The 24,604-nt window shown below is 40.4% G+C and overlaps 1 protein-coding gene across 3 annotated transcripts in view; it reads left to right on the top strand.

Annotated features, from left to right (window-relative positions):
• Nucleotides 1-24,604, top strand: part of NUMA1 (nuclear mitotic apparatus protein 1) — a 75,990-nt gene that overhangs the window by 1,802 nt on the left and 49,584 nt on the right. The window contains exon 1 of one of the 3 annotated variants that reach the window (XM_077866791.1): nucleotides 9,045-9,225. The exons of the other annotated variants lie outside the window; for them this stretch is intronic. The gene's annotated coding sequence lies outside the window, so the exon portion shown is untranslated. Of the gene's footprint in view, nucleotides 1-9,044; nucleotides 9,226-24,604 lie in introns of those variants that run through there. 3 annotated transcript variants of the gene reach the window in all.

Below are 24,604 nucleotides of genomic sequence, written 5' to 3'. Positions count from 1 at the left end.
GAAGAATGCCTTGAGTAGTACTTGAGTTCTAGAACTGTTAGGATGAGGGAAAGCCCTGCCACAGGTGGCTAAACAGAGCTGGTCTGAGAATGTTTTGACAGCTGTGTCTAATAACACCCTATGGTCATTAAGTGTGTTGGGGGTCATTTATTTCAGCCTCTTACTCAGTGTTATGCTAAACATATCAAAAGGTGTTGTCTGAATTCAAAAATCAAAATGAGCACTTACAATGATGAGACCACTCCCCCAAACAGCCTATTCAATATCGAACAATCCTAAGTAGCAATAATTGTTATTGTGATAGTATTGTTTTGTGCGGTCAGTGGTTACTTCATTTTACCCTTATATGCCGTTTTTTTTCACCATTCTTTCTTGAATTTTATTCCTTTCGTATTAGACAAATATATCCTTCAGATGTTTTCTTCAGTGAGGGTCAATTGGTGGTAAACACTCTTTGTGGAAACATCTTTATTGCCTCTTCAGTCTTGACAGTTTAGCTGGGTACTGGGCTTCCATTATTTTTGCTCAGCATTTCGAAAATGTTATTTTACTGAAATTTTGCGTTTTTGTTGTTACTTTTGAGAACTGTGTTCACAGTTTAACTATCATGTTGTTGTAGGTAACCTGCTTTTTTCCTTTGGTTTAAAGATCTTGTTTGTGTTTTGCAGTTTCATTACATGGTGTGGATTTAATTGTGTCCTACTGGGGGCTTAACAGTGATTGCTCAATCTGAATTTTCATACCTTGCATGACTTTTTTTTGTTTTTTTAAATATTTTATTTATTTATTCATAAGCGACAGAGAGAGAGAGAGAGAGGCAGAGACACAGGCCGACTGAGAAGCAGGCTCCATGCAGGGAGCCTGATGTGGGACTCGATCCCGGGTCTCTAGGATCCTGGGTCTCTAGGATCACGCCCTGGGCTGAAGGTGGCGCTAAACTGCTGAGCCACGCGGGCTGCCCTTCTTTCATGACTTTTGTAAAAAATTCACTCATTCCCTTTTTAAATAGTGCTTCTCCCAGATCCCATATTTAACTTATGTTGGACTTTTTTATTCTGTCCTCTACATCTCTTATCTTTCATGATTTCTGTCTCTGTTACCTCTGGGTAATTTCTTTAAATCCATCTCCTAGGATACTAACTTACTCTTCAGCTAGAACTTTTTTTTTTGTGTTTTTTAAAGGGAGGGAGAGAGAGAGAAAGAATCTTAAGCAGGCTCCACGCCCAGTGAGAAGCCTGATGCAGAGCTCAATCTCATGATTCTGAGATCATGACCTGAGCTGAAATCAAGAGTTGGATGTTTAACTGCCTGAGCCACCCAGGCGCCCCCTGATTTACTTTTTGAGTTCTTTTTTTTTTTTTTTTTTTTTTAATTAAAAAAAATTTTTTTAAGTAGGCTCCATGCCCAGCTTGGAGCTGAACACGGAGATTGAACTCACACCCCTGAGATCAAGACCTGAGCTGAGATCAAGAGTAGGTTCTCAATTGACTGAGCCACCTAGGTGTCCTGAGTTCTTATTTCCATTAGGTTTTTCGTTTTTAGAAGTACTCTTTGGTTCATTTTCAAATCTGCGTCTTTGTTTTCCATGGTATCATTTTTGTCTCATGTTTTCAATTTATATAATAATTAAATAAACTTGTAGTCTCTATCATGCAGAATTTTCTGAAGTTTTTAGGAGTATAATCCTGCCATTTGTTTTAACTGACTCTTGCCTATGATGAATTGTGTCTTCAAGTATTTAGTAGTTTTGGATTGTAAGCTCATATTCAAAAGATCATCATCTATGGTAGACTTATATAGCTTGGGTTGAGGTCAGTTCTCCAAGAACAGTTCTTTTTTTTTTTCCAGTTTTCTTTTAAGTAAACTTTCTTTGAAATAATTTATGTAAACTATTTAAGTAAAAAGTGTTTTGATAGATGTATACACCTATAAAAAGTTGCCACAATCAAAATATAGAGCACTCTCAAAAGTTTCTGTATGCTTCTTTACAGTTCGTGTTTCCCTTCACCTTGGCTCAGGAACTATTGTAGATGAATTTGCGTTTTCTAAAATTTCACGTAAGTCAGATCATAGAGTGTGTATTCTTAGGCCTAGTTTCTTTCACATAGCATAATGCATTGTGAGATTTATCCATTTAGTTGCATATATCAGTAATTTGTTGCTTTCTGTTATGTAATATTCTGTTGTATGATTATATCATGTAATGTTTATTATTCAGGGTTAGTGGACATTTGGTTTGTTTCCAGTTTTTGGCTTTTATGAATAAAATTGCTATGAGCATTCATGTACAAATCTTTGAGCGTTTGTGTAATTTCCTTTATTTTCAGAGTGGATTGGCTAAGTTGTATGGCAGTTGCATGTTTAACTTTTTAAGAAATTACCAGTTTTCCAAAGTGGTGGTACCATTTTGGCAATATGTGAGAGTTCCATTTGCTTCATATTCTTTTTTTAAAAAAGAAATTATTTATTTGTTTATTTATTTATTTATTTATTGGGGGGGGGGGCTTGGTGGAGGGAAGGGGCAAAGGGAGAGGGGAAAAAGAATCTCTAGCATCTCCTGGAGTGCAGGGCTCCATCTCATGACCCTGAGATCATGACCTGTGCCAAAATCAAGAGTCAGATGCTTAACAGACTGAGCCATCCAGATGCCTCTTGCTTCATATTCTTACCAATCCTTGGTATTGTTGGCCTTTTTTAATATTAGCCATTCTCATGGAGGTATAATATTATCTCATCATGGTTTTAATTTGCATTTTCCTGATGACTGATGATGTTGAGCATCTTTTCACATATTAACTGACCATTCATATATCTCCTGGAGAACTTTGTGTTTGCTTATATTGAGCACTCAAGGCTATTCCCAACCTGGGACCTAAACATATGCAAGTTATCTCTACTCACAGATTTCCAGGTCACAAGCTTAGGCCACAAAACAACTATGGTTTTGAGTTACTAGGAGAGTTTTTCCTCCTACTTCACTAGGTGAACAAGATAAGCTTCCTTATTTCCCTGTGGACAGATTTTTTTCTTTTCCTGATCTTTTTATTGACTGTCTCAGCCTTTATACAAGGATCTCAGTTGCTCTTTGTAGGCCCAAAATCTGTCTCCTGGACAAGGAGGAGGTTATAAATTCTTTATGTAGCTGGGACAGCTATGCTGTCAGGTCACACTGTTCCTGGGATTTCCCTTACTTTCTTGTGAGCTCAGTTTACCTATGTATCAGTCAGGATCCAATCAGGAAAGTAGAAACCACACATAAGTATTTTAAGAGTGAACTCAATAAATGGAATTAGTTTAAATCCTTGTTGGAGGGCTAAATGCGCAAAATGGGAATCTTAAAGTAATTTTGATGTAATAACTGCATTAAACAGCTACCTCATCTAGGACTGAAAAACAAAGGGAGGAACAGTTGGAGTTATCAGAGCCTAAGAAGTCTGGAGGGATCTGGAGGAACTATGCCCTGATTCTCTGAGGAGAGGGTGTTGCCTGGTGCTGCTGGTTTCTCAGGTGCTCCCAGGAAGGGCCTGGAGGAGCCAGGTTTGGTTGAACTCTGCTCGGCACCTGGTGCTGGTGCCTCTCAGGGAGTGCAATGAGGCTGGTTCTGGCAGTTTAGAAAGAAGTGGGAAGGAAACAACTGCTGTGGTCAAGAAGGAGCAAGCCATAGGAAAGAGGAAGTTCCTGCCTTCCATTTTCCCTTTAGCACCTCCTGTTGACAGATCCTAACAGGGAGCTGGCTGGTAAAGGTGAAATGGGGTTGGCGGAGTCCAAGCCCCAATGTCACAGAGCCGGGTAAAACAGGGCAGGTGTGGAGCTGACAGACAATAAATTGGCACAATCTAAAGATGTTTATTATATTTTCCCAAATATCCAGATGTATTTAGTAGGAAGATTTTCAGGTTATCTGATTTATCATATCAACAATCCTAGCAATAGCTAACGTTCTTTTTATTTTTTTTTCTCAGTGTATACTGTGAGCCAGGCACTAATTTAAGCACTTTACATGAACTGCTTCTTAAAGTTGTATAAGGTGAATACTGTCATCATTACTATTCCCTTTAACAAGCAAGGAAACTGAGCCACAAATAAATAATCCACTCAAAGCCATACAGTTTGTAAGTGGTGGAGTTAGTGTTCTAATCCAAGCATTCTGGGTTCCATAACCCACATTCTTAATTTCTTTATTATGCTGAAAGTTTTTCCCTATGTCCAACCAAAATCTCTCTTCCTGTAATTTCTACTCAATAGTTCTGTTTTTGTCTTTTTGCAGGAGAACACCTGTTTTTCTCTTCACCTGCGTGACAAGCATGCATATATTTGAAAAACGTTTTCATGTTCTCCCTGCTAAGTATCTGTAGTTCTTCCCTCATATTTGCCGTGACACAACTTTTAGACCTTTCACTGTAGTTGTCATTTGTCAGCTGCATATACTCTGACTTTGCTCTTTAAAGGTGGGGCACAGAGTTGTCACACAACCTGAGCCTGTATTGATATTTTGGATAGCTCTGTTACATTCATGGTTCATTGAGAGCGGAACAGCCTCTCCCTTCATCTCCCAATATAGGCAGCCGGCTCCCTCGCCTATCCCAAAACAGCCTTTTAAATATGAACCGCTGTACCAGCTCTCTACCATCTTGTATAATTTGATTGACTTCTTTTATTGTGAATGCAAGCCTTCATATTTAATCCTATTAAATTGTATCGTGTTGCTTTTGGTAACTGTTGAGATCTTTTTTTTTGCCAGATCAGATCTAAAAACGTTGTATTTTCTGTCCTTCACAGTTTGTAATTCCAAAGGTTGACAAGCAGTCTTTGTATGTTTTCATTCTGTCTTTGGTAAAAATGCTAAAAATGTTAGGTTTGAGAAGCAGGCTCTGTGTTACACCACTATAGATATTTGGTCGGTGGAAGTTTGGGGTGAAGAGTTTTGGTTATTCTTTCTGCTAAATGGGTGGAGGAGCTATCTGGAAAGGGCACTATCTTGGCTGTCAGTGAGGGGAGGAGAGCGTCAAGGTTAAGGGTTGGCCATTGGGCAGTCAGTCACCCTAATAAGGGACCACTTGGCTGAAGTAAAATGATCTGGTGGCTGTAGAAGGGAAAGAGCGCATATCGCACAGCACGCTTCTGGGTTGAGGCCTCTGTTGACAGCTGTGTCAGCTGCCCTTTCTGTCCTATTTAAGGGCCGATTTCTCTGAAGCCAGTGCAGGAAATGCCAGTGATTCAGCCTTGCAGATTTCTCTGCCTTACTGCAGCTGAGGACTGGTTTGTATGATGAGTAAAGACTGTGTACTTCAGGCATGTTTATTTGATCACTTGAGTGCCTTCCTGTGACTGGCCAGACACCCTTGTTTTGCAGGTTGTCAAGTTTTTGGTACCCTGGGGCACGGTGGATGCAGCGTGACCCCAGCTCTGGGTCCTTTGCATGGGTAGCAACTGTATTCTGCCCTGTAGGTGGGCATTTGTCAAGTGTCTGACTTCTGGATGGCCTGTGAGGGGCAAGGTAGTAAAAGCTTTTACCTACTTTTCTATTCTTCCTGTGGTGTGATGGTCTGAGTTTGAGGGAAATCTCTGGCTTGCTGAGAGTTTGCCACTGAACCCCTCATGAACTGCTGCAAAGTGGATTCTGTCTTGTTGCTGACCTCTGAAGCCCAGTTTCTTTCGGCAGTGAACAAATAAGTAAGGAGTTTATCTCTCTTTTTTTTTTTTTTTAAGATTTTATTTATTTATTCATGAGAGAGACAGAAAGAGAGGCAGAAACACAGGCAGAGGGAGAAGCAGTTTCCATGCAGGGAGCCCGATGTGGGACTCGATCCCAGGTGTCCAGGATCAGGTCCTGGGCTGAAGGCGGCACTAAACCCCTAAGCCACCTGGGCTGACCAAGTTTATCTCTTGTTTTATCTCTTAAAGAGCTGAGTATATAAAGAAGTGTGTGATACAGGATTTTCCTCCTCACCAACTGTTTAAACCTACAGATACATTACAGGAATAATAAATATATAAGTTCAAACCTATTGATACTTTTTTTTTTAAAGATTTTATTTAATTATTCATGAGACACACACACACACAGAGGCAGAAACACAGGCAGAGGGAGAAGCAGACTCCACGCAAGGAGCCTGATGTGGGACTCGATCCTGGGACTCCAGGATCACGCCCTGGGCCAAAGGCAAGCACTTAACCACTGAGCCACTTGGGTGTCCCCTTTTTTTTTTTTTTAAAGGTTTTATTTACAAACCTATTGATACTTTATGAGAAAAATAGAACAAATTATATGCTTCGCTTAGATTCACCAGTTGTGAACATTTTGCTGCATTTGCTCTCTATCCTTTATTTTTCTGAAACTTTTGACTGTTAGACGTGAACATCATATACTTCATCCTAAATATTTCAGCATGTTTCCTAAAAACAAGACTATTTTCCTGTATAGCCACAATACAGTTAGCACTCAGGAAATTTAATTTTGATTCAATAGATCCAATGTATAGTACTTGTTCAGACTTCTCAAATCTTTCCAGTGATGTCTTTCATAGACTTTTTTCCTTTTTTTTTTTTAAGATTTTAATTATTCATGAGAGACACAGATGGAGAGGCAGGCTCCCTATGGGAAGCCCAATGTGGGGACTTGATTCCAGGACCCTGGGATCACTCCCTGAGCCGAAGGCAGATGCTCAACCACGGAGCCACCTAGGCGTCCCTCATAGACTTTTTCAAATCAGCCTTCCTAAGAAGGATCATGCTTACATTTAGTTGCCATGATTTTCTTGTTATCATGCCCCTTGAACAATTCTCTAGTCTCTTAAGTGAATTTTTTTTTCTACCATAGTATTGAGATCCTTAGAGTTTAGGTTAGGTTATTGCAGAATATTTTTCTTTCTTTCTTTTTTTTTTTTAAGATTTTATTTGCTTATTTATTTGAGAGACAGAATCTGAAGCAGAAGTGCAGAACCTGATGAGTAGGTTGGTCCCACAACTGCCAGATCATGACTTGAGCCGAAACCAATAGTTCAAAGCTTAACCGACTGAGCCACCCAGGTGCCCCCAGAATATTTCTTTCTTTTTTCTTAATTAGGATTTGTATGATTGTTTTCTCTTGATTAGATTCAGGTTAAACATTTTAAGTAGAGCAGGCAGCCTGGGTGGCTCAGCGGTTTAGCGCTGCCTTCAGCCCAGGGCCTGATCCTGGAGACCCAGGATCAAGTCCCACGTCAGGCTCCCTGCATGGATCCTGCTTCTCCCTCTGCCTGTGTGTCTACCTCTCTCTCTCATTAATAAATAAATAAAGTCTTTAAAAAAAACATTTTAAGTAGAGCTATATAGGTTAATAGAGTAGTGTGATTAGTGAAAAATCCTGTATTACACACATGGACTCAATATTCAGTTTTTCATGACCATATATAATTGAGCATATGATTTTGTTGTCTAGTATGTAAGCCTAATAGAAATTGAGAGAAGAGGGAACTCAGTAGGACTGGGAATAAGTAGGAAAGACTTTCACAGGAAGATGGATGGAATTTGAGGTAGTTGGAGTATGGTTAGATAAGCTGCTTTTGGGTTTCCTATCCCACTATTAAGATTGTATATTATGAAAAATGAATTTATTCTTCAGAGCTTATTTTTAAAAGATTTTGTGGGGGTGCCTGGGTGGCTCAGTGGGTTAAGCATCTGCTTTCCACTTAGGTCATGACTCAGGGTCCTAGGATTGAGCCCCACATCAGACTCCCTCTCCCTCTGCCTGCCACTCCCCCTGCTTGTGCGCTCTCTCTGTCTCTCAAATAAATAAATAAAATCTTTAACCAAAAAATAAATAAATAAAAAATTTTATTTATTTTAGAGAGATTGAGAATATGAGTAGGGGGAGGGGAAGGGGTAGAGGGAGAGAGAGAATCCCAAGCCAACTCTGTGCTGGGCATGGAGCCTGATGCAGGGCTCGATCTCATGACCCTGAGATGGAGCCTGATTTGGGACTCTGTCTCAGTACCTTGAGATCATGACCTGAGCCAAAATCAAGAGTCAGACGCTTAACCAGTTGAGCCACCTAGGTGCCCCTCCTCTTGAGAGTTTAGAGCTCTGTATCTTCTGTGGTGTTTGTACTACTGGGAATCCTAATTTTTTTTTTTGTTTATTTTATTTATTTATTCATGAGAGACACAGAGAGAGTGGCAGAGACATAGGCAGAGGGAGAAGCAGTCTATCTGCCAGGATCCCAATGCAGGACCCAGTCCCAGGACCCCAGGATCATGACCTGAGCCAAAGGCAGATGCTCAACCACTGAGCCACCCTGGCGCCCCTGGGAATCCTAATATTTTAGAGCTCTGTCTTTGGCTTCAGGGCCCAGCATTTTGTCCCTGCCTAACCTTGAGGAAGTTTCTTCACTTGCAAACTAGAAAGAATATTTTTTTTTTTTAGAAAGAATATTAATAACTATTTAAGAGGTTATTGTGATGCCCAAAGTGTAGTATTGCATACATATTTGAATTAAAATATTTGAATGCCTTTAGGTGGGGACAGCGTTCTGGGTTCTGCCAATTGCTCCACTGGAGAATCCATTTCTTTTACGTGCCTGACTCCTGAAGGTATTTAAATTTACCACTGCAAAATAACTGAAGGCATGGAAATGAGAGAGGCTCGTGCAGAGAGAAGTGGGAAGACTGGCTTGATTAGTGTAGAGTGTACACTGAGATAATGGGAAATAGGTTGAATAAATGACTTAAGGCCATATAATGGAGGACTCAAAAATTAGGCCAGATAATTTAGGTATGATGCTTTAGGGAGAAGAAAGCCATGGAAGAGTTTTGAATAGGAGAAACACTTGGAAATGAGAGTAGAATGGAGCCTCCTGAGGAAGAACCTTTCCTGGTTTGGAGACCAGAATCCTAATAGGGCAGGGCCTTCCCAGTGCTGACCGAGGAGAGGTGGGGGTGTGGTGTGGTGTGGTTTGGTTTGGCAATCTTACCACAGGAGGCCAGAATTTCTGCCCCAGTGACTCTTCCTGCTCTGCGACTGACTCACCCCGTTGACCTAGGCTGCGTAGCTTCCCTTCCGGTTGCTGTCTGATCTACAGAACGATGGGGCTGCCTAGGATGATATGAGGCTGAGCTGACCAACAGTGGGTGGGGTGGGAGAATGAACAAGCATTTCTGCCCCTTTACCCATTCCCTGGGTAGATGCTAATTCTAAGCCAGACCAGGGATCTCTTTGTCTGGGTTTGAAGAAGCTGTCCACCAGGAGGTAAGTTCAAGATGGTTCCTGTCCTCTCTGGTTTTTCGTAGATCAGCTTTTTCCTGAACAGAAGCTTTACTCTTTTCCTTTCCCTGATTCATGTTCTTCATAGTAACCTCCTTTCAGTTATTTGAAGCACAGGGGTTATTGCAGGAGGTTGGAAGAGAGGTTTAATAGACATATATTCTTAGTGTGTGTGTGTGTGTGTGTGTGTGTGTGTGTGTGTGAGGGGGAGGTGTCCAGAGGTTTCACTGACCCCTGCTCTGAGGTGGATTATTATCCAGAACTCTTGTGAGCTACGTACTATAATGGCTCATACCCGTAGGGGTGATTACAGAGAGGTATCCTGGTCTTAAACCATCATTTCTCAGCTACTGGGTTTCAGAACCATGTGGTGTGCTTTAGTGTCCCAAGTTACTTCCTTTCCCTTTGAAAGACATCAGTGAGGAGCACAGAAGAGGGAGGAGTATGGATTAGAATAGGTTTGTGGATTATGCTAGAAGTCAGGGTGACTGGATTTCTAGTCCTGACTGTTGGTAACCAGCTATGTGACTAGAGATAAATTGCCTAATCTGGATGGACCGAAGTTCTCTTAATGTAAAAATGAACAGTGTGGATTATATGATCTGGAAGATTTCTTTCAGGGTCAAAATTTATGGTTATATAATGTATGACTGTAAAACTATAATTAACATGTGATGTATATTGCACATATCTTGTTCCCTTACTTATAGTTGTGGGACACTTAATAATATTTGTAAATTTGTTCTCCTCAAGGTAATTGTGTTCTCAGCCTTTTTTTAAAATTTACTCTGGCGATGCTGCCAATGCTCAGAATATTTTTGGCTTCTAAGCCAATCTTTTGAATATCCTCAGAAGTAGCAAATCATCACTTTTGCTTGGTGGATTCAGTTTTTGGAAACAGCCAAAAGATATGGTGAGCCAAAGAGTCAAGCAAGGCAGTACATTTTTTGGTGAAGAATCAGTTGTAAACAGTAAGACTTAATTTTTGTGTGTGTCTCACATGGAGTAGACTTTAAAGGCCATTTCTAAAGGAGTGTTTTCACAAATATTTTGAGCGATGGTAATATTGTTAGAATAAGTAAATAACTTCCTACAGAGACTATTTTGACTGCAGTTTTCATTTGATTTAATAAGCTTGGAAATGTTTGTTTAAAAAGGTGTCACTTCGGGATGCCTGGGTGGCTCAGTGGTTGTGCGTCTGCCTTTGGCTCAGGGCGTGATCCCAGGCCCGGGATCGAGTCTCGCATCAGGCTTCCTGCGTGGAGCCTGCTTCTCCCTCTGCCTGTGTCTTGCCTCACTCTGTGTCTCTCATGAATAAATTAAAAAAAAAAATGGTGTCACTTCCTTTATACTCAGTGGTATAAATGCTGCTTCTCGGCCAAGGTGACTAGATAGTTTGAGAAAATTCACCTTTCTCATGGTAGTCCTCCCAAATCACAAATGGGATTTGAGGGCTGAAAGGGATTGGAACATGCTGGCATAGGACACTAGCTGACAGGGTGTTTGCAGTCCCATCTCCAGAAGACTCAATCACAAGTCCTTCGACTGCAGCACCCACTGTGCACCAGCATGCCAGAGCCCATTCAGAGGGCATGGCTCGAGCAGATAGTTTGATAGTTCCAGTCTTTTCGTGGGAAAAAATGATATATCAAGTTACTTCATTGATTTTTTTTATTAAATTTAATATTTTTGGTCAGCAGTTTGGTTTGAGAAACGAGGATAGTCAGGGGGATGGAAAGAGGGGGGAAAGCAGACTGCCTATCTTGAATGCATTTGAAATAGACTGACTGGAGTACCCTGGAATCCGTTCCGTTCTTGTTGATAACTAGTCAGTAAAATAAGGTGTTCGGCTGTGTGGTCAGAAGATTGTCACTAAGTCACTATATGATCATTTGAAATTATTTAGGCCTCATTTTCCTCATTTTGATATTGAAAGAGTTACATACTAAGAGTTCTAGATCTGAGAACAGGTAGGCCTAAGGAGATTTGAGGTGGGAAAGTACCTACTTGTTCTAAGTTCCTTGACTATTAGATCAGTTCAAAATTCAAAAGAATTTTGAATTCCTTTTTAGCCCTTCAGTTATAGTGATTTTGCTTTCTACGTGCAGTCAAGGCTGAGTGATCAAACGTGAAGTAGCTATTTAATGGGAAGCGGGCACTAGGAGCTTTCTGCTGAAAAACAATCACAGGACATGCTGGTCCTGAGAGAAGTCATTCCCTGGTAGGACCTATTGTTTGAAGGAGTTGGGGGTAAATTTCATCCAAATGGACAGTGTGGATATTGTGATTTAGGAGATTTAGAGACTTTGTTCCCTGCTGTGGTTAATTTCAAGTCTTTCTCTAAAGGGATTCTTTTAATGATCGGTGCAGTGGGCTTCATTTAGAGAAAAAGCCCCAGGTAACCACAATTAGAGGTTAAATGGCCAAGAGCAGAGCTAGAGAGAAAGTGGCCTTCTTAGTTGCTTTTCCATACTTTAGGTCCTATAGTAACCTCAAGGAGAGAATAGGCTGCTTGGTGAGCTCACTAGGCTGGGAGATTTGGGCTCCAAACAGAGTAGGAGGATCTGTAGAATCCACACCTCTTAATCGCCCTATTCCTCTTCTTTCCCTCAGTGCCCTTTAGTTTTAATTAGGATTGTGTAAACATAGCTTGCCAGTCCCCTTAAAGTGGCAGGTCTATGACATTTTCTGTTGGTCACTCATGCTATGGAGGTGACTTTATTTATTTATTTTATTTTATTTATTTTTTTATTTTTTATTTTTTTAAAATTTTATTTATTTATGATAGTCACACAGAGAGTGAGAGAGAGAGAGAGGCAGAGACACAGGAGGAGGGAGAAGCAGGCTCCATGCACCGGGAGCCCGACGTGGGATTCGATCCCGGGTCTCCAGGATCGCGCCCTGGGCCAAAGGCAGGCGCCAAACCGCTGCGCCACTCAGGGATCCCTATTTATTTATTTTAAAGATTTTATTTATTCATGAGAGACAGAGAGAGGGGTGGGGGTGGGGGGGCAGAGACACAGGCAGAGGAAGAAGCAGGCCCGATGTGGGACTAAATCCCAGGACTCCAGGATCACGCCCTGAGCCACCCAGGCTTCCCCATATGTGACTTTAAATTAGAGGACTTGCCCTCTTTGACAATTTGGCTTCCCTGGCTGCCTCGCCGAAAGAATTCATTAGATTAGGGCCAGTTTGCTGTCATTCAGTCAGGCAACATTGTTTAGCACCCACTGTGTGCAAGCATTGTGCTGAAATGGAGCTGGTAAGTGAATGAGAGTGTTTCTGCTTTCCAGAAGCTTCGTCAAGTGAAACATTTGCAGCTAAAGGAGACCCAGAGAGGAATGGAATAAAGTGTATAGAGGAACAAGCAATAGTAGGAACACATAAAGGAGAGGACAGTTGTTTTTGAATTGGGAAAACAAGGAGAGCTTCTGAAGAGAGAAGGCGTTTGAACCAGGTTATAAAATGTGAATTAGGTGTTCAGTAGGTTTAGAAGAAAGAGCATTTTGGAGGAGGTCACAGCATGGGCAGAGGCACAGAGCTTGTTGGGGAAAAGTATTCCTGAGATAGAAGATATTTTAGAGGAATGAGCTGGAGATAGGCTGGAAAGGAAGTTTGATGGTTGGATCTTAAAGAACTTTAAATGTCATGTTAAGGAATTTGGATTTTATTCTGCATGGAGTTAGCTGTTGAAATTTTTTTGTTTATTTTTTTTAGTAACCTCTACACTCAACACAGTGCTCGAACTCACAGCCTAGAGATCAAGAATCACAAGCTCTTCTGGCTGAGCTAGCCAGGAGCACCCTGAAAAAAAAATATTTTTTTAAGATTTATTTTTAGAGAGAGGAGAGCGAGAGCACACATGAGCTGGGGGAGGGCCAAAGGGGAGGGAGAAGCAGAGTCCCTGCTGAGCAGGGAGCCCTACCCTGGGCTCCATTCCAGGACCCTGGGATCATGACCCAAGTGGAAGGCACCCAGGATCCCTGTTGACTTTCTTCTTGTTGTTTTTTTTTTTTTTTTTAAAGTAGGCTCCAGGCCCAGTGTTCAGGAGTTAAAGTCACAACCCTGAGATCAAGACCTGAGTTGAGATCAAGAGTCAGATACTTAACTGAGTCACCCACGTGCCTGGCCCCCAATGTTTTTGATGTGAGGAATATCATAATCCAATCCATGTTACTTAAGGATTAGACTTTTTTTTTCTTTAAAGAAAAAAACAAACGATGTATTTATTTATTTGAGAGAGTGAGAGCAGGATGGGAGGGGCAGAGGGAGAAAGAATCTTAAGCAGACTCTGCACTGAGCTTGGGCTCATCATGGGGCTTGATCCCAAGACCCTAAGATCAGGACCTGAGCTGAAACCAAGAGTCAAACACTTAACTGACTATGCCACCTAGGTGTCACCATCTGTTTTCTTTAAGTATAAGGTCCTAGATTTAAGGGTTGAGAAGGTGCTGATCCTGGGTCTTGAGTAAAAAGTTTGTCAGGTGTCTCAGTATAACTTGATTCCTCAGTCACATTTATGAAAGCAGCTCCAAAAGCAAGAAGGCAGAAAATGATCAACATTGTCCCTCTAAACTGAGCTTCTCTACACCCCAAAGATGAAAGTTTTCTTAGACATATGCCTTCTGTAGTCTTCTTGCTAGTGGGTTGCTTATTTCTGCTAATCCTGTATACAATCCTATACAGATTTCTCACAAAGAATGGACTTTTGATTATACAGTGGAAACCAAAGATGTTTTTTGAATCTGATTGAAAAATAGTATATATTCATTGTAGGAAATAGGAAAAATACAGGAAAGTATAAAGAAGAAAACTAAAATTATCCATAACCCCACCATCTGTAGAAAATCACTTATTCCCATTTTAGTATTTCAGTGTTTTGTACCTCTACATATTTCTGTTTTGCATAGTCCGAAGTCATATTACCTATAATAATTTTGTATTCTGCTTCCCAGTTACCATTGTTTTCATTGTATAAACTCATATAAATTTAAAATGTTGCTGAAACTATAAGGATTTCTTTTTTTTTTTTTTTTTACTATAAGGATTTCTAATGGCTATGTAATAGTTCATCATAGAGGATTTTTATATAGTGCTTTCAGTTTTTCTATTTTATTTTATTTTTTTAGAGATTGATTTATTTAGTCATGAGAGACACAGAGAGAGAGAGAGAGAGAGGCGCAGAGACCTAGGCAGAGGGAGAAGCAGGCTCCTTGCAGGCAGCCTGATGCAGGACTCGATCCCAGATGTGGGATCATGATCTGAGTCGCCCAACCTCTGAGCCACCCAGGCATCCCTCAGTTTTTCTATTTTAAACAGTACTGTGATACTTTTATACAAATTATAGAAGTAATGTAACAAATAAGTCCCCTACACTTAACCCTTTATCCTAATTCTACTCTGCAGAGATAACCATTTTTATTTACTAATAGTTTTTATATTACCTTTTTAAAAATTTTTTTGAAAAAGATTTTATTTATTTATTCATGAGAGACACACAGAGAGAGAGAGGGGGGCAGAGACACAGGCAGAAGGAGAAGCAGGCTCCATGCAGGGAGCCTGATGTGGAACTCGATCCCGGGTCTCCAGGATCGTGACCTAGGCTGAAGGCTGCGCCAAACTGCTGAGCCACCCAGGCTGCCCTATATTATCTTTTTTTTTTTGAGAGAGACTGCTCAGGAACAAGGTGAGGAGGGCAGAAAGAGGGTGAGACAGAGAATATTAGGCAGATTCTATGGAGAGTGTGGAGCCCAATGCAGGACTTGATCTCATAACCCCAAGATCATGACTGAGCCAAACTCAAGATCAATCTCATGCTCAACCTACTGAGCCACCCAGGTGTCCCTTTATTATTATTAGTTCCTGGTGTAAGTTTGTGTCTATTTTTTTTTAAGATTTTATTTATTCATGAGAGAAACAGAGAGAGGCAGAGACATCGGCAGAGGGAGAAGCCGGCTCCTTGCAAGGAGCCAATGTGGTTCTCGATCCCTGGACCCTGGGATCATGACCTGAGCCAAAGGCAGATGCTCAATTGCTGAGCCACCCAGGGGTCCCTATATGTATATATTTTTTAAAGATTGTATTTATTTATTTGACAGAGCACAAGTAGGCAGAATGGCAGGCAGAGGGAGAGAGAGAGGCAGACCTTCCACTGAGTAGAGAGCTGGATGCAGGGCTCAATCCCAGGACCTTGGTAGTGACCTAAGCCGAAGGTAGATGCTTAACCAACTGAGCCACCCAGGTGTCCCTGATTATTTTCTTATGCTATATGCTGCAAAACACAAAAAATAAGGTTTTAAGGACAAAAGTAAAAATGACCTGTAATTCCACAACTCAGAAATAAACATTATTTGCTATATATCCTTATAAATTTATATACACAGATTCACACAAGTATACAGGTATATATGTATGTATGATACACATTTGTATATGTAGTTTAAAAAATAAATTTGGATCATACCATATCAAATTTTATGTCTTTTTAAATTCTAACATTGAGTATTTCTCTATGTCATTAAAATTTTAAATATTTTTATTGTTTTTTATTTTTTAAATTTTAAATATTTTTAGTGACTGTATAGGTTTCATCATGGATGTATCATAATTTATTACTTAATTTTGTCCAGTTTTTCATAATGATTAATATATTATATCTTTGTTTATATTTTAGATTAGTTTTATTTCTGTGAATGGAATTATTTGTTCAAAGAACGTGAGTTTTTGGGATCCTTGGGTGGCGCAGCGGTTTGGCACCTGCCTTTGGCCCAGGGCGTGATCCTGGAGACCCAGGATCAAGTCCCACGTCAGGCTCCCTGCATGGAGCCTGCTTCTCCCTCTGCCTGTGTCTCTGCCTCTCTGTCTCTCTCTCTGTGTCTCTCATGAATAAATAAATAAAATCTTAAAAAATATTTTTTAAAATTTTTATTTTATGATAGTCACACACAGAAAGAGAGAGAGGGTAAAATTTTGGGTAAAATGAGCATAACAAAATTTACCATTTTAACTTTAAATTCATGATTTAATTTCAATTCACAATTAAGTGTACAATTCAGTGACATTAAGTCATATTCACAATGTTGTACAGCCATCACCACTATCCATTTTCATCATCCCAGACAGAAACTGTGCCCATTAAACAATAACTCCCATTCCATCCTTCTCCAGCCCCTAATGCCACTCTTTTACCTTCCATTATTATGTATTTGCCCATTCCAGCTACCTCCTAAATTGGACATACAATTGGTGTTCTTTTCTGTCCTGCTTACTTCACTTAGCATAATGTTCGAATATGAACATCTTTCAGGTTCTTTTTTTTTTTTTTAAGATTTTATTTCTTCCTGAGAGACACACGGAGAGGCAGAGAGAGAAGCAGGCTCCATGAAGGGAGCACGATGTGGGACTCGATCCTGGGTCTCCAGGATCATGCCCTGGGCCAAAGGCAGGCACCAAACTGCTGAGCCACCTCTGTGTTCCTCTTTTCAGGATCTTTTTTTTTTTTTTTTTTAAGATTTATTTATTCAGAGAGAGAGAGAGAGAGAGAGAGGCAGAGACACAGGCAGAGGGAGAAGCAGGCTCCATGCAGGAAGCCTGACATGGGACTCGATTCCGGGTCTCCAGGATCACACCCCGGGCTGCAGGCGGCACTAAACTGCTGTGCTACCGGGGCTGCCTGTCAGGTTCTTAATATATATTGCCAAATTTCTTTTCAGAGAACCACTTAAAAAAGGGCTTCTTACTTGAATTAGAAAATGGAGTATTTCTTTGACAAATTTTCATTCCAAGTATTAGTTTAAGTTAACTTTCCTGGAGGGTATGATAGCTTCCTTGCCATTATCATATAAAATCAAAATTTGAGAGAGGATGGAAGGAGAAAGAAAGTGTGTATGTGGGGGTCACTGTTAGGTAGCCTCATTTGCTAACATTTTTGGGAATGGAAAGGAGATAAGGTACCCTCAAGTCCCCATTTGTAAAATTGGGATGATGGCATCTTCCCTTGCTACAAAAATCGAATGACCTAAAATTCCTGGTAGAAATGATTTAATTTCATGTCCTGGATATTCAGAATAGTAGGCTTTGCAGGGGAGGATCAGCCTACCTTTCCCACAAAGGTTAGAGCTCTAGCTCTTAGCAATTGGCTAGACATGCTAGAAGTGTTGAGCTGCTTCCTAGTGAATCTTCTTTCTACAACCAGAAGAGGATAGACATCTATGTTGTGCTGTGTTGGGGGGCTATGGTGGGGATGTTTAGCAGCAGAGATAATGTAGCTTACTTTGATTTCATTATCATTGTAGTGTGTGAGTGGGAGCTACATTGTTCGTCAGTGTCACTGAAGGACATCAGGAACCAGGCCTGTTTCCCATTAGTTGAAATTAGACAAGAAGATGAAGAATAAATAGTTCATTGGAAACTCATTAGTGTCTCAACCCAGAAGTAGAGGGATATCTTTGGACTTATTTGAGTGTTTTAGACTTTTTTCAGTATTAAAAACCAGACCTATAGTTGCATATAAATTTTGTTTAAAGATTTATTTATTCATTTGAGTGAGAGACAGAGCCTGCACACGTGTGGGGTGGGGGGGGGGGCAGAGGGAGAGGCTCTTAAGCAGACTCCTTGCTGAGTGTGGAGCCCTATGACACAGGGCTCAGTCTCATGACCCTGAGATCATTACCTGAGCTGAGGTCAAGAGTTGGACACTTAACCAACTAGCCACTTATGTGCCCATATAAATTCCATTTAAGATGAGCCTCACTGTCTAAAATAGCCACACACTATTGAGTTGGACAACAACTAATCTCCATAAAGAAACTGTTCTTTTTTTTTTTTTTTTAAAGATTTTATTTATTTATTTATAGAGACACAGAGAGAGAGAGAAAGACACAGAGACAGAGGCAGAGGGAGAAGCAGGCTCCAGGCAGGGAGCCCGACGTGGGACCCGATCCCGGGTCTCCAGGATCACGCCCTGGGCTGCAGGCGGCGCCAAACCGCTGCGCCACCGGGGCTGCCCCAAGAAACTGTTCTTTATGGGCACCTGTGTGGCTCAGTGGTTGAGCATCTACCTTCGGCTCAGGGCATGATCCTGGGGTCCTGGGATCTAGTCCTGCATTGGGCATCTCGCAGAGAGACTGCTTCTCCCTCTGCCTATGTCTCTGTCTCTCTCTGTGTCTGTCATGAATAAATAAATAAAATCTTTTTAATTTTTTTAAAGAAACTGTTCTTTAAGGCAGCCCTGGTGGCTCAGCAGTTTCGTGCCGTCTTCAGCCTAGGGTGTGATCCTGGAGACCTGGGATCGGGTCCCACATTGGGCTCCCTGCATGGAGCCTGCTTCTTCCTCTGCCTGTGTCTCTCCCTCTCTCTCTCTCTCTCTCTCTCTCTCTCTCTGTGTCTCATGAATAAATAAATACAATCTTTACAAAAAAAAAAAACTATTCTTTAGATATTCAATGTAAGTTATTATTTTGTTTAAAGCCAGGTAATAAATATTTGAGGCTTTGCAGGCTGTGTAGTTACAACTACAGTTTACCCTTGAATGACATAGGTTTGAACTACTTGAGTCCACTTATAGAGGGATTTTTTGGATAAATACAGTACTGTAAATGTATTTCTTCTCCTTATAATTTTCCTGGTAACATTTTCTTTTCTCCAACTTTATTGTTTGGTTACAGTATTAATACATATAACTTTTACAAGATAGGTTTTAATTAGTTGTTTATGTTATTAGTAAGGTTTCCAGTCAGTAGTGGTTATTGATACTTCAGTATTTGGGGTATCAGAAGTTCTGCATTGATTTTCAGCTGCACAGGGTAGTGGGGATGTCAAGTGATTTGGTACCCCTAACTTTTGCATTGTTCAGGGTTTTCTTTATTCACCTCTGCAGGTCATAGTTTGTTGACCTTCAGATAGTGGGAAATATATTAGAATATATTAGTCAGAAGCCCTAACTGTTCAAAAACTACAGCATTTTACTCAAGTTTTTTAAATTTGAGGAGTCCATTATATACTAATATGGAAACATGTCAAAGAAATTTTTATTTTTATTTTTTTATTTTTTAAAGATTTTATTTATTCACGAGAGACAGACACACACACACAGAGAGGCAGAGAACACAGGCAGAGGGAGAGCAGGCTCCATACATGGAGTCCGACGTGGGACTCGATCCTGGGTCTCCAGGGTCAGGCCCTGGGCCGAAGGTGGTGCTAAACCGCTGAGCCACCCGAGCTGCCCTCAGAGAAATTTTTAAGTGAAAAAGGCAAGTTGCAAAACAGCATACAATATGATTACAGATATGTAGACCAAACATGCACTCCTTGTGTCTTTATTTACACACCTGCATGTATACACACACACATACACATATATGTATCTCTGTACACGTACATACATGTGTATGTTTGTACATGCTTAGGAAAGGTTACAACAAACTTGTAACAGTGGTCACTCTGAGGAGGGGAGTGTTGGTGAATGTGGGCAAATGGGGAGTTTTACATTTTACTCTCTGTCTCTCTCTATGTATGTCTTTTTTTTAAAGAGTTTATTTATTTGACAGAAAGAGTACGAGCAGAGGGAGTGGCAGGCACAGGGAGAGGGAGAAGCAGGCTCCCCACTGAGCAGAGAGCTGGATGTGGGACTGGAGCCCAGGACACTGGGATCATGACCTGAGCCAAAGGCAGACCCTTAACTGACTGAGCCACTCTGGTGCCCCTACATTTTACTCTATATATTCTCTATTATAATATTTCATAGTGATAATGTATTCTTTTTCCTTCCTACTTGTTTGGATGGCTGGTGGGCCCATCTGCACTTGCCAGGGTCAGGAGTGTGACAAAGTAGGATGAATTCCACAAGCCAGCTCTGCCCACATCAGTTGAGTGGGAAGCAGCTGCTGAGACCAGAACAAGGAACACATGTATTGGTTAGGGGTGAGGGGGGGCTGTGCGCAGGTGGCTGGGAGAGGCAGCCAAGACAGACCAATTCTAATTTACCAACAGTAAGCATCACATGTCATGCCTTGACATTCTCCAAGTTGTTTTGCCCTCCTTTATCATCACATTGGACCCTGAGGAAAATTCTATGAGCAAGTAAGGCAGGGATGATGACAAGAAAGGAAGCAATGAAAACAGTGGACAAGAATGTGTGTAAATAGAAATTTTTTTCTTTCGTTTAAAAGGAAATCTGGGGCAGCCCCGGTGACGCAGTGGTTTGGCGCTGCCTGCAGCCTGGGGTGTGATCTTGGAGACCTGGGATCGAGTCCCACATCGGGCTCCATGTATGGAGCCTGCTTCTCCCTCTCCCTCTGCCGGTGTCTCTGCCTTTCGCTCTGTGTCTATGAATAAATAAATAAAATCTTTAAAAAAAATAAAAAAATAAAAGGAAATCTGTACAAGGATATGCATTATGGCATTGTTTGAAACGGTAACAGATTGAAAATAGCCATGACCATCAGTTGGAAAATACCTGAACACACTGTATTTTTTTATGTGGACTGTTATTATACAGTCTTTTAAAAGTATGAGTTGAAATTTTATTCACTGACACTTGGGGGGTGTTCATGATAAATTATTAAATGAGAAAAACAAGTTGCAGAGCAATGTTGAAGTGTAAGCCTAGTTTTTTAAAAATAGAGAATAATTAAAAATCCCCTTAAATATAAAAATATATTTGTACTTATGTTCTTGGGGGCATGGAAAAATCTATTAACCTATCTTATCTTGTGGGAGGGCCCAGAGAGGAACGAAAAGGTGCTGAGAGATTACAAATTCTGTTTTTTAATCTCACTTTGTATTGCTTCATTGATTTTAGAGAATAAGGAAAACAAACTTGTTCAAGAGTCTCCTATTTTTTCACCTTAATTGATTTTAAGAGGTGCTTTTAATTTTTTTAGTGAGTTAATGAAGCAGAGAATTATGAAAGTGAAAATAGTTAACATGTAAATCTTCTTCTGAGTTTAGGGGAGGTATCTGGGTAGTGGAAAGAGTCCTAGGAGTCAGGGAACCAACTTTGTAGTTAGAGTTCTTAACTTTCTGATGTGTGAGCTTCCATTTAATAAGGTTACTTAACTGTTAAAACAGGGCCCCACTCTCTGCATCTCTAAAATGAGGAGTTTGTACCAGAGACACAGATCTCCAAAGTCCTAGAATTTCTAGTCCTAATGCTCCAGGATCTATGATCCCACAATTGAACTACCTCTTGAGATTAGAACATTGTCTTTTATTTATTTTTAAATGCTTTGTTGTTGTTTTTACATTTTAACACTCTGAAATTAGGATGCATTTATAATTGGTGGCATCTTTCAATTGTCATTGGCTATTTTTTTCACATTTTTATTATCTCTGAAATTGAAATATCTTACTATTGTACTGATAGTACAGGATAGTTGCACTTTTCAAAGGCCATTTTTTTTTTCATTAACTATAATCTTGGCCCCTTCCTGGGCTTCCCTTACTTCTGATCCCATCAGATTCACTGTCATCACTTAGACATTATGGATAGGGACAAATGGGTGAATACATTATTTGTATGTACAAGGATTTTGTGCATCCTTACTTAACTGGTAGGTGCCCTATATGTACCTGCTGCTTGAGAAGTCAAGTAAGTATATATGTAGCCCTGAGACATCCAATTTTGCTCCCAAATTTTGATTAGTCTATCTTAATTTTGCCTAATGTTTGCTTTTTAATGAAAGTGTAATGTGCATACAGAAAAATGCATAATGTAGCTCATGACTTGTCACAAGGTGAGCACACCTGTGTCATTACAGCTGTTTCAAGAAACAGAACATTCCAGAACCAGCATTCCGTTATCCCTTTCCAGTCATTATCCCCCAGCTTCCTTTTTTCATTTTATTTATTTATTTATTTTATTGAAGTTCAATTTGCCAACATATAGTATACCCAGTGCTCATCCCATCAAGTGCCCTCCTCAGTGTCCATCACCCAGTTACCTCATCCCCCTGCCCGCCTTCCCTTCCACTACCCTTTGTTCATTTCCCAGAGTTAAGAGTCTCTCATGTTTTGTCACCCTCTCTAATTTTTCCCACACATTTCCCCTCCTTTCCCTTATAATCCCTTTCACTATTTCTTATATTCCCCGTATGAGTGAAACCATATGGTTGTCCTTCTTTGATTGACTTACTTCACTCAGTGTAATACCCTACAGTTCCATCCACGTTGAAGCAAATGGTGGGTATTCGTCCCTTCTAATGGCTGGGTAATATTCCATTGTATACATAGACCACATATTCTTTATCCATTCATCTGTCAAAGGACAACAAGGCTCCTTCAACAGCTTGACTCTTGTGGACATTGCTGCTATAAACATTGGGGTGCAGGGGTCCCGGCATACACCCAGAACCAAGTGGAATACCGTGCTGGTTCATTCTGTGAGATGATATTCTCTCTTCATTTCCATTCTGCCCCCCTCTTTTATCTTGTTTATGTTTTGGTGGTCAATGTTGGGGCCTTCTAGTATTGCTGGTTTATATAAATTTGGGGTTGAGCATCTTCTAACATACAGAACAAAATACACTCAGAACCAAGAGGATCACCCTCTAGGACCCCTCAGGTAGACTACATTCTCTCTCCACTACCACTTTTTCACCACTACCATCCTCTAGTCCCCTCCCCCCCACTTTTTTTTTTTTTATTTTTTCTCTTTTTCCTCTTTACTTTTTTTTTCTTTTTCTTTTTTCTTATTTTTTGGAGTTTTTGGCCTTTTATATTTTACTACTTTGTTTTAAAATTTGTTTTTTGCTTTAGTGGTCCTTTTGTTTTCTTTCTAAATACAGTAGGGATGGTGACTGTTGGTTCCTAGGTGGGTGGGTGGCTCATGGTTATCTTGGGGTGAATCTGCTGGAAAGAGCTTCAAATTTGGAGCCAGTAGATCGGTCTTGCATTGTGGTCCTAATGTTTTGTAGTTGTGTGACCTTAGGCAAAGTGCTTTTCTGAACTTCATTCCTCTTTGATAAAATGAAAACAATGTCTACCTTGGAGAGCTGTTGTGAGGATTATGTGAAATGCTTCGTAGATGGGAAACACATCAGTGTTAAAGCCATACACACAAATGCTAGTCATTTTTAGTGAGGGAGGTAGAATCCCAAGCAGGAAATGATGTGAACCTGATGTAAGGAGAGAAAATGAAGACATTTGATCCCCAAATCCAGTCTCTTAGCTACCTTTCTTTTAGATTGACATTGGTGTAGTCACTGGCTTTCTGTTAAAATTTCCCCAAATGAAAATAATATAAAGGTCCTAATAAAAGGAACCTGCAGAGATTTGGAATTTCACCCAGAGCCCGTCACTTCTCAATATGGGTGTCCCTGGAGCTGTGCAAGGCAGAGGCTGAGGCAGATTAACAAATTTAAAGAGCAAATGTGTAAACCACCTCTTTATAGGCCTCCTAAGCGAGCATGATCCTACTGTAGACCCTTTTCTGATTATAATCACACTGTTCCAAAAGTGACCCAAATCTGTATCTCTACCCTAAATCATATTTTTCACCATCTGCTGGATTTTTCTGATTCTATGTCCAATAGACCCCTCATATCTAAAACCAAACTTTCAACCATTTGCCATTAGGCCTGATGATTTAGATTATGAACTTCTGGGGATGCCTCTGTGGCTCAGCGGTTGAGCACCTGCCTTCCGCCCAGGGTGTGATCCTGGGGTCTGGGGATCGAGTCCCACATCGAGCTCCCAGCATGGAGCCTGCTTCTCCCTCTGACTGTATCTCCACCTCTCTCTTTCTGTCTCTCTCATGAATAAATAAATAAAAATCTTTAAAAAAAAAATAAAAAAGTAAAAATCTTTAAAAAAATAAAAAAATAAAAATCTTAAAAAAATAAAAAAATAAAAATCTTTAAAAAAATAAAAATAAAATCTTTAGATTTTTATTTATTTTATTTTTTTAAGATTTTTATTTATTTATTCATGAGAGACACAGAAAGAGAGAGGTGGAGATACAGTCAGAGGGAGAAGCAGGCTCCATGCTGGGAGCTCGATGTGGGACTCCGATTCCGGGTCTCCAGGATCACGCCCTGGGCCGAAGGTGTTGCTCAACCGCTGAGCCACTCAGGCTGCCCAAATAAAATCTTAAAAAAAAAAAAAGATTATGAACTTTGGAGTGAGAGGGACCTGGGTTTGAATCTTAATTCTGCTACTTGTTAACCTCATGATTTTGGACAGGTGGTTCAACATCTTGAAACTTCTTTGAAAGGGTATATTAATGGCACTTGCCTGATAGAGTGAGTTGGTACTAGTGCTCAATGAATGAAGTTATTACTTTTACATTCTTCTTGTTTGTTTTTGGCACACATGATCATCTACTTTCAAGCTAGGAAATTAGAGGTGCTTTTAGAATTTCCCTTTT

The sequence above is a fragment of the Canis aureus genome, chromosome 23 (assembly GCF_053574225.1).
Source record: "Canis aureus isolate CA01 chromosome 23, VMU_Caureus_v.1.0, whole genome shotgun sequence".
Taxonomy (NCBI): domain Eukaryota; kingdom Metazoa; phylum Chordata; class Mammalia; order Carnivora; family Canidae; genus Canis; species Canis aureus.
Note: the sequence above shows the minus strand (reverse complement) of the source record. Positions and strands in the feature narration are given on the sequence as shown.